This window comes from Eubalaena glacialis, chromosome 11 (assembly GCF_028564815.1).
Source record: "Eubalaena glacialis isolate mEubGla1 chromosome 11, mEubGla1.1.hap2.+ XY, whole genome shotgun sequence".
Classification (NCBI taxonomy): Eukaryota; Metazoa; Chordata; class Mammalia; order Artiodactyla; family Balaenidae; genus Eubalaena; species Eubalaena glacialis.
In genome coordinates, this window is record NC_083726.1 from 11,927,404 (window position 1) to 11,942,341 (window position 14,938).

The 14,938-nt window shown below is 51.6% G+C and overlaps 1 protein-coding gene across 1 annotated transcript in view; it reads left to right on the plus strand.

The window, feature by feature from the left end:
* The first annotated feature begins 2,048 nt into the window (after window positions 1-2,048).
* The window catches only part of MYH9 (myosin heavy chain 9), a 90,088-nt gene continuing 77,198 nt past the window's right edge, over window positions 2,049-14,938 (plus strand). Inside the window, exon 1 of the mRNA XM_061206501.1 lies at window positions 2,049-2,260. The gene's annotated coding sequence lies outside the window, so the exon portion shown is untranslated. The remainder of the gene's footprint in view (window positions 2,261-14,938) is intronic.

Sequence of the window (14,938 nt, forward strand, 5' to 3'; positions counted from 1 at the left end):
ACCGCAGCGCAAAGTAGCTGACGCTCGCTGCAACTAGAGAAAGCCGGTGCGCGGCAACGAAGACCCAACGTAGCCAAAAAAAAAAAAAAAAAAAAATTAATTAAAAAAAATAAAGATGACGTGGGGGGTGAGTCTTTTTCTCCCAGTTTTGAAAAAATTATGCAAGTGATATATGTGTTAGAAATACAGATAAGAAAAAGAAAAAAATCAGTCACAGTCCTTCTGCCAAGACATAACCCCTACTTAGACTTTGATATAATGCCTTTTAAACCTCGTTCTCTCTCTCTGAGACATACATACATGTACACACATAACACACACACAAACATTACAAAAAAATAAATGAAATCCTGCTATCATAGCATTCTATAATTTGCTCTTCCTCACTTAGTATATTTTAAGTCAGTAAATACAAATCTACATACAATTTTTGATGACTTTCTGGGTACTGTTCAACATGTGGATGTATCAAAATTTATTCAACCTCTTACATCGTACATTTACTTCTAATATTTAATGACTACAAACAATGTTGCAAAGAACTTTTAAACCCATCTTGGTGCACTTTTCCAATTATTATTTTATGATTAATTATCAGAGAAAATTGATCAATTTACTTTCCCACCTGTATCTCTAAACCTGGCTAACAGTGGACATTTTATTTTTTATTTTTTTTTAATTTGATAGGTGAAAAATGGCATCCCATGTAGTTTTGTTTGCATTTCAGATGATTAATTTTTTCATAATTATGGGCCATTTATATTTCTTCTTTTTTAATAGCCTGTTCCTTTTTTGGCTATTTTTATTTTGGAGTATTGGGGGTTTTTCTTATGGAAGCAGAAGAGCTCTTTACATATTGTTGATAATAATTCTTTGTCACAGAGTTGCAAAATCTTTTTTCCAGTTTTCTCTTGCCTTTAGATCATACTTTTTTTGAAGCTCATTTGGGAGAATAGTCATGATAGGAAGAACATTCCAAAAGGAAAGAGTAATGAGAAATTTACCCTCTTAGATATAAAATGTATTATATAGCTACCATCCTTAAAGTATTGTGGAACTGGCACAGGAACACACAGAAAGGTCACTGGATACAACTCAGAAACAGATCCAAGAATATATGAGTTCGGTAGGTGATGGTGGTGTTTGGATAGCTGGCTATTACAAAAATTATATTCGATTTCTTTCCCACTCCAGAATTAAAATGAATTCCAGATGGATTAAAAATGTAAAAAAATCTTAAAAAAACAAAATTAATCCTCTTGTTGTGGGCAGTAACCAGGAAAAAAAAAATGCGCTTTGCCTACCTAAAAAACCCCAAGAAAACATTTTGCAACAAATACCCGAAAGGAAGTGTGCGAGTTAACCACGTGGAGGTAAAGAGAGGCTCGGAAGGGCACTCCAGGCTCAGGCAACCCGTTCGTGCAAAGGTCTGGAGGCTGAAAGACGGCAGCATGCCCACTCTAAAGAGAGGGTCAGAAATCGAACTTAGGGCGCCCAAAACGGATCCGGGGCTGAGTCCAGGTCCGCCCCCACAGGCCGTCTTAATTGTAAAATAGCACTTTTCCCATATATGGTACTTAATGTCTGTTCTGGTAGAATGACATGGGTCAGGGAAAACAGCTCGCGGGGCGGGGTGTCAGAAACCCGGACTTCCCCACTCTGCTCCCGCCTGGCCTCGCCCTGGGTCAGGCAATGAGCCAAAATCCCGGCCGGGAGGCCTCTGCGAGTCTCATCCTCCTGATTGGACTCTCTCTGTGTCAATCCTCCTCCTGGAACCTGGCTGTTTGTTGGGCCCGCCCTAGGGGGCGGGGCTCCCGCCTAGGAAGCGCGGGGGAAGGTGGAGAGGGTGGAGGTGGGGGCGAATGGGGAGAATGAATTCCCACCCCTCTGGCCCCATAGGCTCCGCCCGCTGCCTTCCCACAGGTCAAGATGTCTGTCCATCATGACTAGAAGCGGGCTGGAGTGGGTGAGACAACTCGGGAGGCGGGTTCGTCCCGCCAGGCTCCGCCCCGCAGCCGGCGCCCGGCTAGGAATGGGCCCGCGCGGAGAGGGCGGGGCGGGAAGGAGGCGAGGAGCCGAGCAGGGTGCGGTGAGGCGCGCATATCACCGCGGTTCCTGAGCAGGGTACCGAAGGCTGAGCGAGGCTGACCTGCTGCAGCTCCCGCCTCGCGCGCTCGCCCCATCCCGTAGTCGCCAGAGCGCTCGAGAAAGACCTCTCGGGAGAAGCAGCGCTTGTTCCCCGGGGCAGATCCAGGTCCAGGTGAGCGAGCCCCACCGGCGGGTCCCGCCCCAAGCAGGCGGACAGCTACGGGACGCGCGGCGTCTGGGGCGAGCGGGCCGACGTGTGGTTCTTGGCCTCCGCGCGGCCGGCGACCGGCGCGGGCGGGCCCGAACGCTGCGGGGCCGGTCCAGGGCACCGCATCCTTCGCTCCGGGAGGGTCTCCGGGACCTCTGCGCGGACGCTCGGGGAAGGCGCCGATGGAAGCGAGGCCTCGGGGAGCAGAGGAAGGCTTCGGGGCCGAGCGCTCCCCGGAAACCCTCCGTTCCCCCCGCCCCCTCCCGCTGGCGCACTCCGCCAGCCGGGCACCCGGGAGCCTCGACCTCCCCCTGCTGCCGGGGCACGCGCTCCGCCCTCGCCTCGCCCAGTGCCCAAGTTGGGCAAACTTTTTAACCCCTTCTGGTGAGCCTCTGTCCCTTGGACCCAGCCGCACGGGTGAGGGAAAGGTGGGAGGCTCGGGGCGGGGGCTCCTTTGGAAGTTGCCGGGCGTTTTCGAAACGGAGGTAACGGGTAGGCGGGGACCGTTTGGCAGCTGTCAGGGCGTCCTCCTGAGTCAGAATTGGACAGTCCTGCTGCAGACACTGCGCTCGGCTGTTTCAGCCCTCCGCTCCAGACTTCCTCATTCGGCCGGCTGCGATCGGCTGGGCGGAGGAGGGGAACCGGGAGAGGTGCGGGTGGGTGCATGGGAAGGGGTACCCGGCGGAGACGGCGGCTCGAGGCAGGAAAGACTCCCCTCCTCCCCCACAGATCCTCGTCCGTTGACTTTTGACTTCTGCTCCCCGGGAGAGGAAGGCCCGCACCAATCTCCGCGGGCCCGGCGCGCACCTGATTCCAGCGCACCTGCGGGCCGCCCCAGCAGGGCGGGGGCGGGGAGAGCTGGGCCCTGCTCCTCTAGGATCCGGCCTGGGCTCTTGCATCGTTCCCGTTTGGGCCAGATCCGGGGTTTTCTACTTACCTCCCACCCCCACCCCGCCCTATGTGTCCGTGTGCAGGGTCCTCACCCCATGCTATCCTGGGGCCACGCCGAGGGCGGGACTGCATCCCCCCTCCCATGCCTCCCGAGAACCCCGGTGTCTCAAACAGGCCGAGTACCCTCCTGGACCAGGTTGCCGGCTGTCTTGAGGCGGGGGCAGGGCGAGCGTCGGGGCTGCTGTCTGCGGCCCCACCCAGCCGGTGTGGGGAGAAGGTTCCGGGGAAGTCCCAGGTCCTGGGGACCGGCGGTTCTCTCCGCTGGGCAGTTGAGAGGCCCAGTCGCTTCTCGGTTCAGTGCACCCTTTCCTGGGTTTAACAGGATTGCAAAGTAACTGTTGAGTAACTGTTGAAGGGGAAGAGCCTTAGCGCCTTCCTGCAACACTGTGGCCATTTCTCACTATCTGAGCCTGTAACCTCACCGGGTGCTTTATTTCCTTTTTGGTAAGGAGGGAGGCTGCTTTAAGGCCTATTTAGACAGTCGCTTGATTAATATTAGTCAGTTTATGTACAAGGCTGCTAGGGGTGGGGGGAGGGTACACAGATGTGTAATTGAGCAAATATTTAACTGGCTTCTCTGTGCCAGGGACTCTGCCAGGTGGTAGGGGGGTGAGGTTGAGCAAGACCTGGCCCCTGCCCTGGGGCATCTAGGGGAGAGCTGAAACAAATCTGCAGATGACTCTAATGTGAGGCAAAGATGACAGAGACCTCAGAAGGGTGCTGTGAGTCATGGGGACTGGGAGAAGGGAGCCAGCCTATCCGCGGGGGAACCCAGAGACCTCTGCCCGCGGGCAGTTGACAGTCCTCAGGGGGAAATAGTGGCCCAGTGACTGAAATACAAAAGCAGCCTGTGATGAGTGTCCCAAGCAGGCCGCAGACAAAGGACTCGAGGAATTCTGAGAGGGGGCCACTACTGTCTGGGATGAGGAGGGAAGCCGCCCCCAGGAAGGACGTTGCAGGTTTGGCAAACCGAGGCAAGCATTTGGTGTCGGGAAAGTGAGGACTCATTTAGTGGATAATTGAGGGGTAATTAAAAACATCAAGAGATTGCTCCATGTAATTTGAGAGCCGCTGTGCCCCCAGATGGCTGCAGGGAGACACTGAAAAGCTCTACTCTTCACATTCAGCAAGTCCCGGCAGTGCCCGTGGGCAGATCCAGGTGCTGGGATTGGCAGGCTCTGTTTGGGGAAGGGCAGCCCAAGAGGTGCATTCTGTGGGGCTCCTAGTCTGAAGGGCACATGAGGGGAGAGGAAGGAGAGGGGCAGGGCTCTCTGGTTTTTATTTTTTATTTTTAAACTTTTTAACCTAAGGGGCTGGAGATGGGACAACTTCCCTCTTACAGGATGAAGGACGCATGTTAATCACAGCCTGCCTCTTGCCCGTTTTTGCTCCAGAAAAAAACAAAACAAGGATCTGTTAGGGCTTTTTAAAGGGAGAAAAGCACACTCAAAAAATGCTGCATTGTTGTGTTGCCTGGTGGAGGGTATTGCTAGAAGCCAGGCTAGCTGTGCTTTCTTCACTTCCTCTTCCAGCTAATCCTTCCATAAAGTACTTAAGACAGCCCTTACCAGCTTGACATCTTTATTTCAAAAGGAGAGGCGGGCTTGGCTGTTGTTTTCCTCTGAGCCTGGCCCTTCCCTTCTCTTGGAGGGGGAGAAAGAGAAACCCAAGGCAAAGGGGAAAAAAGAAAAAAAAAAATCCGTGCCTTGACAGCTTCCTCCCAAGCATCATGTTCTAAAAATATTTAGAATAACAAAATCTGTGTGTCGTCTTAATTAAACAAACGTCCTAATTTGCTGAGCATAAAACAGCATCTCTGCCCGCAGGGGCAGGAAGTGCCTTTTCCCTTTGTGCAGCCTCAGAGAGTCACTGCCTCTCGGCTTTAACCCTTGGTGTGCTGAGCCCCTGGGCTTAAGCCCTCTGGTGACAATGGCGTGGAACCCTGGCTGCCCCCTGGGAAGCAGTGAGCCTGTGACTTATGGAATCCCGTTCTTCAGAGCTGGGAAGAGTGGGGTCGTGAGCTTTGGCACTAGGCAGAGTTCAGCTTCCGACCCTGCCACTTATATGACTGTAGGCAAGTCATGTCACCTCCCTGAGCCTCAGTGTCCTCATCTGTAATATGGGAATCATGGTACTTATCCTGCAGGGTTAGATGGAAGAACTAAAAGAAATAAAGCATATAAAGGGCCTGATATATAGTGACTATGTACGTTTTTAACTTAACTCCTGGGTTGTCAGGTGAGGAAACGGGAGGCAGGGTAGATGGATTTCCCGGCTCTTAGCTCAGTGCTCTTTGTACTTCTAAAAATGGTGTGCTTGTGTGTGTGCAGTGCTCATTGACCACAGAGCCCGAGTGGTAAACACACAGGTGCTTCCGGGGCCCATCTGCTGATGCTTTTGGATGCTCTTGGTGATGAGCTTGTGCTCACTAGCCTTGTTGCAGGGCCCTGGCCCGGGCAGAAGGTACACAGACTCACTGCGATTGTAGTTCTCAAACACGGGTTCCGTGATCTAGGAGAGAGCCAAGGGGTGACATGGAAAGAACACTGGACTTAGTGTCTGGAGGCCTGGCTTCTGGCTCCGGCTCTGGTTGGGGGAACATTTGATTTTGGTAGAAGGTGCCATATTGCTCCGTAAAGGCATCATACCAGTTTATGTGTCCACCAATTATACCTGAGAGGGCTTGGGAAACTGAAACATGCACTTTAATTTCTCCAAGATGCCCCAGTTTCTTAGGCACTCTCATGCCCTGTTGGTGGGAATCTAAGTTGTAACAGCTCTCTTTTTAGGAGGTAGTTTGGCAATATCTGTCAAAGCATTGTCTTTCTGACTGATTTCTAGGAACTCACCAGGCAGGTAAACTCAGACGTGCAAAAGGAAATGTCCGAGGATATTCTTTGCAGCATCGTCATAGAAAAAGACAGGAAACAAGCTAACTGTCCATTAAGAGGGTCAAATAAATCATGGCACGGCTGTACAGTGGGAATCCTTGCAGCCCTTAAAAAAATGAGGCTGACCTATAGGTACCGATAGGCCATACTCTTCAAGATATATTGTAAGTGGATAAAACTAGAAGCAAAGTAGGATACACGTTGCTCCCTTTTGGGTGAAACAGGGTATGTCGCCTGGGCTCTATGCACGGAAAGCTACAGAAACCCGCGTAATAGTGGTTGTCTCTAGATAGGGCCCAGGAAGCCGGAGTCCGGGGTGAGCATTACTTTTTTCACTAAATGCCTTTTTACATGCGTTGCCCTTAAATAGTCAAAAATTCAAAATTTTCTTAGTTTTATTATCTATACAAATAAGTGGTTGGCTGGCCAGTCTTAGAGGTCTCCACTTTAAAATGCATTGCTCAGGATCCCAGATTGCACACTGAGTGCCTATTGTATGCAGGGAAGGAGGAAGGGTCTTAAAAATGGGCTGAATTGCTCTGTGGTTGGAACATTTTCAGGCCTGTTTTCTTCTCCATGATGTCATACTATCACCAGAGTAACCCCTTTAAACAAATGTCTACTCTGATCCACTCCCTCGTGTTCTGGAAAATGGTAGATGATTGCTTTTTCTCTGCAGTATGAGAAAAGGAAGCCTGCAAGATGTGTCTGGAAAGTATTTCAGGATGCCCCTTTGCCAGCTTTCCCACAATCCCCCTGGCTCCAAACGGTCCTCTTGTCCTTGCCTGGGGAGACCACCCTGACCAGAAGACCAGACCTTTATTCTCTTGGGTCCTCCTCATTTGGAAACTTGGGGTCATTGCAACCCACCCCGTCTCCGGTTGTCCCTCACACATCTGGCCTGTGGTTTTTATGTATTAATAACATTGGAAAAGCCCAAATTCTTGAGACAATGTGATCAGAGGGGTGTTTTGGATTGGAGGGCCCCGATCCCCTTCTCAAGGAGGACTGCCTTAGTCTTGCATGATGCGGGCCTCGGAGAAGACGTAGGCTCTGCTCACCACCGACTTGGTGCTTTCAGCCAGTGGAAGACCCCTTCAGGGTCTCGGGCAGGGCTGTGTCCCTCCCAGGCAGCCTGTAGGCCTCCTGGAAAGATGGCGTGAGTCACACATGAGTACCCAAAATGAGCCTGCGTCTAAAATGGGCCTGCCACCCCATGGGCGGGCGGTTTGAAGTCTGGATGCCAACCTGTATCTGCCCCCTCTGCCCGCACCTGCCCCTCAGGCTTTGAGGGCACCAGATATTTGGGGAGCAGGAGGGGAGCTGCTCCCTTGTGTCTGATGCGGGTCTCTTTAAAAAGTAACTGAGGCAGGCAGGCAGGCAGGCAGGCTGCTGTTGGAATTTCTCAGGCCCCCATTCTGCCGACTGGTTTCTCCAGCCTGAGGTGATTCAGCACCCGGGATAGGACACAGCACACCCGGGCCTGGGCAGGTGGGCCCAGAGAAGGCTCCTGGCCAGCCTTTGGCTGAGGGCGAGGCCATGTAGGGAGTTTCTCCACAGCCTGACGCTCAGGTTCTCACAGCGGTGCCTTCAGCAGCTGTCTTCATCTCTAGCCTGGGTGGGGAAGCCTCCCGCTGTGGCTGGAGGGAACCTTGCAGGGCCTTCTGGAAGTTGCCACTGAAGGGTATGGCTTCCTGCCTGGGCAGGTTGGGCTGTGGCCTGCAGGGAAGTTGAAGGTGCAACTGATCTTCCCCCCGCCTGCAGGTCACTTCCTTGGGGCCTCTCAGAGGTCCTTGGTCCTTATGGTCCTTACCGTGTTGCCCAGAGGACCAGGGGTCCTCCACGGGAGGTCCCTCTCTCACCTCCGTGGATGTTATTTTGGGAACTTCCATCTCAGGTTTTCTTTTCCTTTCATTTAACTCTAATCCTGAATGATGCCCTGCTTAAAAGGAAAATCAACAGCGACAGGACAGTCCTCCCTACTGAATTTGCTTAGGATTGTAGAATGTCTGAGCTGGAAGGGGTCTTAAGGATAGTGTAATTTTTGCCTCCTCCCCCCGCAATTAGAGGAGTGAGTCGCCCACGCTCGTTCTGTGAGTTGGTAGAAGAAAGCTCTGGCCCCTGGTTTCCTTCAACCGCAGTGCCTTTCTCTCAAAATCATGTGGCCTTGCTTAGAAGTGTTTTTGAGCTGTTATCATGCCTTTCCTCAACTTTATGCACTGTTTAGCCCAGCAACACGTACTTAGCTCCTTTAATCTTCCCTCAAAAGTCTGTTTTTCCACACCCTTAATCTTTTTCTTTTTGGGGGTTGGGGGGGAGGGGCCCAAGGGTTAAGAAACGGGGTGGGAAGTGTTTCGGGTTTCTCTGAACTCCTTCCAGTTGGACAGTTCCACTTGGGCTGGAAGTTCCTGCAGCTCAAAAATCAATATTTCACATGGGGCAGCGCCAGGCAGCGAGCGGGTGGGCCACTCAGAGAGCCACACCGGCTTTCCACGGTCCTTCAGCCAGTCCTGGTTTCTAGTAATTTTAAGTCACTTAACGTCTTGGGTGATCGATGTGTTGTATCTTTGATACAAAACCCACGTAGAGGGAACCAAACCAGGGCTTTGGGATCTGGTGGAGCTAGGACCAGACCCTTGCCTTTCCTCCCGCTGTTAGGCTGGAGCCTCAGTTTCCTCATCGGCCACATGGAGATGTCGCTTTTGTAGGCTTGTTGTAATTTACATATAAATATATGCCAAGTGGGCCAGTCCTTGTCCTCCTCCTCTTCCTCCCTTTTGCAGGTCGTCACCAACATCCTCTGTCCTTGGGTGGTAGGAGATGTATGTTCAGGTTTTAAAGATTTTGAATTTGCGCAACAAGCCTGTCCCTTGATAACAAGGTGCGGTGAGATGACTGAGGAACCTGCGAAAAGATTCCCTGGGCTTGGAGGCTGAGGTTTTCCAGGCCTGCAGCCTTTGCATTCTTCTCCCCAGACCATACAGTTCAACTGGTGACTGATCTGAGTCGGTTTAAGCATTTTAAAAAAGAGATTATAAAGCTGCCAGGGCACCTTTTTTTTGAGTTGTCTATGTTCAAAAGCCGCCACATTTCCTGTGTTTTGCATTAAGTCACAGGGCTGGAGAAGGCAGCTTCCTGTCTGATAAACATAAAGATGAAGCATTTGGAACCATTTGGGTGACTTAATCTAACTGGGCTGGAACTGGGGAGAAGGTTTTAGACCCTGCTGAACTGAGAGGTCAGAGATGGGGTCTTTTTTCATCTTTCCATCCCCAGTTTCTCACCAGCGCCGGGCATGGACTTGACCTCTCGTCCTTGTTGTACGAGTGGAGTTCAGGTCTCACTGGTACCTGTGCCCGTAAGCCTGGGGATGCGGAGGCCCAGGCAGCCAAAGCTCTAGATTGCCATTTAGTGATCTCTCCGTTTCATAAAAGGCGGATGCTCGGTACTTGTCTGGAAATCTCTGGGATAAGAAAGTTGGTGGCAGGGAGCTATTTTAAAGTTTTTGTCTATTTTTTAATATTGAAGAGCCAACTGTTGGGTATTGATCCCAAATTTCTTGGCCAAGTTAGTCATCAAAGATGCCTTGGGCTCCTGCTGTGTGGCCTGCCCTGTGCTGGGCCTGCTGGGGCTTCGGTGGGGACGAGGGCAGAGAGCCCATCCCTGGCCTCAGGAGCCTTACCCTTTATTAGGGAGTTGGGACACTGGGACAGAGACTTGGGACGTGAGGCAGCCCATGCCACCCTGAGTGAGCAGGGATTTCTGGGCATCTCGAGCCAGCTTCCTGGAGTCTAGGATCACCTGGGAGGAGGAGGGAAGATGAGGAAGGTGGGCAAGGAAGGAAGGAAGAGGCTCTGGTGGAGGGACACTGGCCTGGTAATCAGGATATCTAGGTTGAAGTCCCAGCTCTGCCCGTAATAGTAATAATAATAAGAGTGAAATTTTATTGACCACTTGCTAGGTACCAGGTGCTGTGCTAGTGCTTTTACATGAATTCTCTCATTTAATTCATTCCCAGGAGGTAGGAAGTTAATCCCCATTTTACAGATGAGGAGACTGAGCAGGGATTCAGACTCAGGCGCTCTGACCCCTGTGTGTCCTTACAGATGCCCTTCCCTCCTGGGCTTGCCTGTTCTCACTTGGCAGTGAGGGGTTGGACTGGTCCCTGAGTCCTCCTTCCTTGACAGTGGCCGAGAATTAATGAAAAGAGTAGAGCTTTGGGCCGGGGCAGAATGGGGCTCCTCATCCCTAGTGCAGTTGGCTGTTTGGAGCGAGGTTGCCAGTTCGATAGCGTTGCCTTGGCTACTGACTTCACCTTTAACCTCAACCGACCATTTTTCAAATGTGTGTGTGTTTTGTCCTAAGGGAGGGCAGCGTAAATCCCGGCTGCCGTGCCTGCCTGCTGTTGGCGGGGCCCTGGCTGGTCCTCACTGGGAGCCAGCCAGCCAGAGGGCCCGCCACCATCTCCATAGTGGGCTCTTCTTGACATCAGCCCACTTGCAGACTTGCATTCCTCTTGCTTCATTTGTCTATCTGTCTATCATCGTTCAGTAACCACTCCTCAGAGCTTTACAGTGTATGCTGGGTGCTTGCCTGGGTGCTGGGAATAAGGAGGGGAAGGAATCAGGGGCCCTTGTTTCCAGGAGCTGTTGGTGTCCCACCAGAGTGCTGGAGGCCCAGGGGGATCTGAGGAGGCTTCCTGGAGGAGGCAGCATCTGAGCTGATTGCAAGGTAGGGACGTGGCACAGCACGTCCAGGCAACAGGGCTGGGACCTTGTTCATTCACTCAGACTTCGGTGGAGCTTTGTTCAAGGGTGATGCAGGTGGCCAAGGCCCTCTGAGTCACCCTGGACTAGTAAAAGATTTCTTCTCCTCCTTAGTGGCTCCAGCCCCGGCCCCATCTCTAAGCCCCTTAAGCAGCCCAAATGGCCCATTAAGGTCTGCTTCCCTGTGCCATTTCCTGGGAAATGTGGCGGTACGGGATTCCACTCCCAGGCCCTTAACCTCTGGGTGGCTTCTGGGAATTCTGCCTGTGTCCTCTGCTTATGTGGTCAGCAAGCACACTGTTCCCAGCTGAAGGATTTGGGATGAGATTTTTCACGGAGTGTTGAGAGAGACAATTGTTCCTGGAATAGGTTCCCATTTTTTTTTTTAATTTATTTATTTATTTATTTATTTTATTTTATTTATTTTTGGCCGCATTGGGTCTTCGTTGATGTGTGCGGGCTTTCTCTAGTTGCGGCGAGCGGGGGCTACTCTTCGTTGCAGTGCACAGGCTTCTCATTGCGGTGGCTTCTCTTGTTGCGGAGCACGTGCTCTAGGCGTGTGGGCTTCAGTAGTTGTGGGTCGCGAGCTCCAGAGCGCAGGCTCAGTAGTTGGGGCGCACGGGCTTAGTTGCTCTGTGGCATGTGAGATCTTCCCGGACCAGGGCTTGAACTCGTGTCTCCTGCATTGGCAGGCGGATTCTTAACCACTGCGCCACCAGGGAAGCCCCTAGTTTCCCTTTTTAAAGTAAAAGAAAAGCGGGGAGGGGAGGTTGGTTTATAGCACAAACAATATAATAACAAACCTGGCAAGAAGCAAATTTGCCCCTCACTCCATCCACTGTTTGCATTTTTCTGGGTTCCTGTCCATATACTTGCATATTTTACAAAATTAAATGCTAAAATTAAATATTAAATTAGATACCGTCGTGTGTTCTGACTACTCAGTGCTGTAATATAAAGTTTCCTATGTTGCAGCAGTCTCCACAGTTATTATTTTAATGGCTATGTTATGGTCCACGGTGGGAAAGAACCATTATTGACTTTGCCAGAAAGTTCCATGGGTTTTATTGAGTCTTTTGGAAATTCATTCATTCAGCAAATACAGAAACTGCTGGGTGGTTAGGATGTAGATGAATGAGACATCCCAGATCCTGCCCTCAAGGGGCTCACAGTCTATACCCAGGGAAGAATCACTTCACTTGGGCGTCGTGGGTTGTGATGGTGGTGAGCCCTGGAGAAAGTGGTAGCTTAGACGCCCTGGTAGAGTTGATGGAAAACAGGTAAAACCACTTTGTCATCAGTGGTGAGAAAGCGCAAGAACGTGGACCTGGGAGATCTTTCTGGGCTCATTGGAAGAAGATCTTTATGCCCTCCCTCCCCGAGTGGTTGGTTCATGCAGGTCTGGACCAGAAAACGCCCGGGGTGGGGTGGCGGTGGGCGGTAGTGAGGGACAGCGGCTCCGAGGGGCCATGTCAGTGGGGAGGCGGGGGGGTCCTGGCCCTCCTCAGGGAGGCCCCTTGGTGACCACGGTGGGAGGCGGCCAAGGGTGGGGACAGCAGTGGGGGTGCGGTGGGGACGTCTGAGAATGTCCAAAGCCAGACAGGCCACTTGGGTTGTGCTATGGCTCCTGCCTCTGGGGAAGGAACCAACTGTAGCAACAAGTTGCAACAGTGTAGTTTTGTTGTAAAGAGGAAGTTGCAGAATCCTAGTGGCTGCTTTTGAGCAGACAGACATTTCCAACAGTAAAGGAGTTTTTGGGGGCGGGGCGGGGCGGGGCTGGGTGTGAGGGGAGAAGGTGGGTGGTCAAGGGCCTAGAAACTGGGCTACAGTGTCTTTGCTCTGGTGTTTTCTTTCATTCCAGATAAATGGCTTCTTCCCTCTTTCCAGCTGCCCTCTGCCCCTGTCCCCCAGCCCCAGCTTCTGGCTCAAGGGAGCCTGGCCTGAATGCTGCAGTCTTCCTAGAGTGCAGGAGAGAAGCCAGCCCCATCCCCGCAGGGAGTGAGAGGGAACGAGAGGGCCAGGGAGGGACGTGGTCACTGGGATACCTCCGTGGTTCTGTCTGTTTCAGATTTTGCCGACCTCATGGGGTCCCCTCTCCAGGCTGCAGCAGCGGTTTGGATCAGTACCGGGTCCGCAGGGTTGAGGTTTGAGCAGGAGAGCTCTGTCCTGGTCCTCAGTGTGCTCCCCGCTCCATCAAATACACACTCAAAAAACCAAAAACGAACCCTAAACCTCACCTAACCTTATTTTTTACATATTGACTTTAAGTTAGTAATGAGAATAAACCATTAGCTGGGGATTTCAGCACTTAGCAGATTATAATGTTCCCTGGTGGTCAAGGTGAGGTCCAGTGTGTATCTTTTTTAAATCTCCTGTCACCTTATTTACACTACTGTTTGGTGGTGATTATAGACTAGAGATTATCTTTGAATTTATTCTATTTAAAATTATTTACCAGCTTTTTTATATTGGAGGAGGAGAGGTGGGGCAGGAAGAGAGAATTAGATAAAGCAGAAGGAGGCAGCGGGGCATGGGGAAGGGAGTGGGTGACTCTAGAAGTGGCAGCTGGGTTTAAATCCCATTTTCACTCAGTTTATTTATTCAATAAATATGTATCAAATGCTGGCTGTGTGCTAGAGACTGTTTCAGTGCTGGGGATACATGACTGGATAAAGTAACCAAAGTCTGCGGTTGACACTCCAGTGGGGAGAAGCAGACAGCAGCCAGCCAAACAGGCTCACTGTGGCAGGTCAGGGTGGTGGTCATGCTGTAGAGAATGATGGTCAGGTGAAGGCATGTACAGAGCACCACAGACCGGGCTGCTTAAACAACAGAAATTTACTTCTCACAGTTCTGGAGGCTGGAAGTCCAAGATCAAAGTGTCTGCAGGGTTGGTTTCTGCTGAGGTCTCTCTCCTTGGCTTGCAGATGGCCGGCCTCTTGCAGCCTCTTCACTCAGTCTTCCCTCTTTGCACACATCCCTGCTGTGTCCCTGTGTCCAAACCCCCTCCTTTTACTAGGACACCAGTTAGATTGGATTAGGGCCCACCCTCATGGTCTCATTTTCACCTAAATACCACTTTAAAGACCCTCTCTCCAAATACAATCACATTCTGAGGTACTGGGGGTGAAGGCTGCAATATGTGGATTTGGGGGGCAGAGTGCAGACCCTAAGAGGGGAGAGGGGAGTGGGTATGTGTCAGTGTCAGAGGAGGCCTCTCTAACCCAGGGTCACTCTATCGGTCCCTCTAGGACTTCTCTCTACTTCACTGATTGTTCCTTTAACTGCTTCGAGCCCCAGTTTGCTCACCTGTAAAATCTGGTTAATAAAACCCATCTCTTGGTGTCCTTTGGGCAGCTAACGTGTGGAAGGCACTCCATGCACTCACTGTCTGGTTCATGGGGGACCCCTAGTAGATGTGTCCCCATACCCTCTCCTGCCCCCCGCCTGCCCTTGGTTCACAGAGCGCCTTTTCCTTCTGTCCTCTTTCATCCTCTCTGCTCCTGAGTTCCACTCATCGACATCAAAGTGCCGCAGTAACCAGGCCCCCAGAATGGACCAGGGTTGGACAGTTCTTAGGTCGCTCTGCCTTCCTCACCGGGGTGATGGCATCCCCTGCCCATTCTTGTGGAGCAAGTGTTCTCGGAGATGGCTTCTCCCCTCTGATGAGCCATAAACACTGCTTTTACACGAGCAAGGGGAAACGCTTGCGGAAAACTCGTGCAGGACTAGAAACCTAAAATCCCAGTTGCTGGCCAAAGTGTTGGGTGGCTGCCTGCCAGGGAGAGCTTCCCTTGCTCTGTCAGCACCCACACCCCCCCACTGGTTTCTGTCTTAGCCCTTCTCGACCCTACTTGCTGGTGTCCCTGCCCTATTAGAGGAGTTGCCACTGGAACCCTTACACTGTATGTGGCCCACTGTAAGTACTTAATACATGCTTCAGAGACGGGTGAATATATTCATACCGGAGCGTGAGCCAAACAGATCTGCTTCAGCATCAGCACCGTCACTTAGCTCTGTGTGACCTTGGGTAG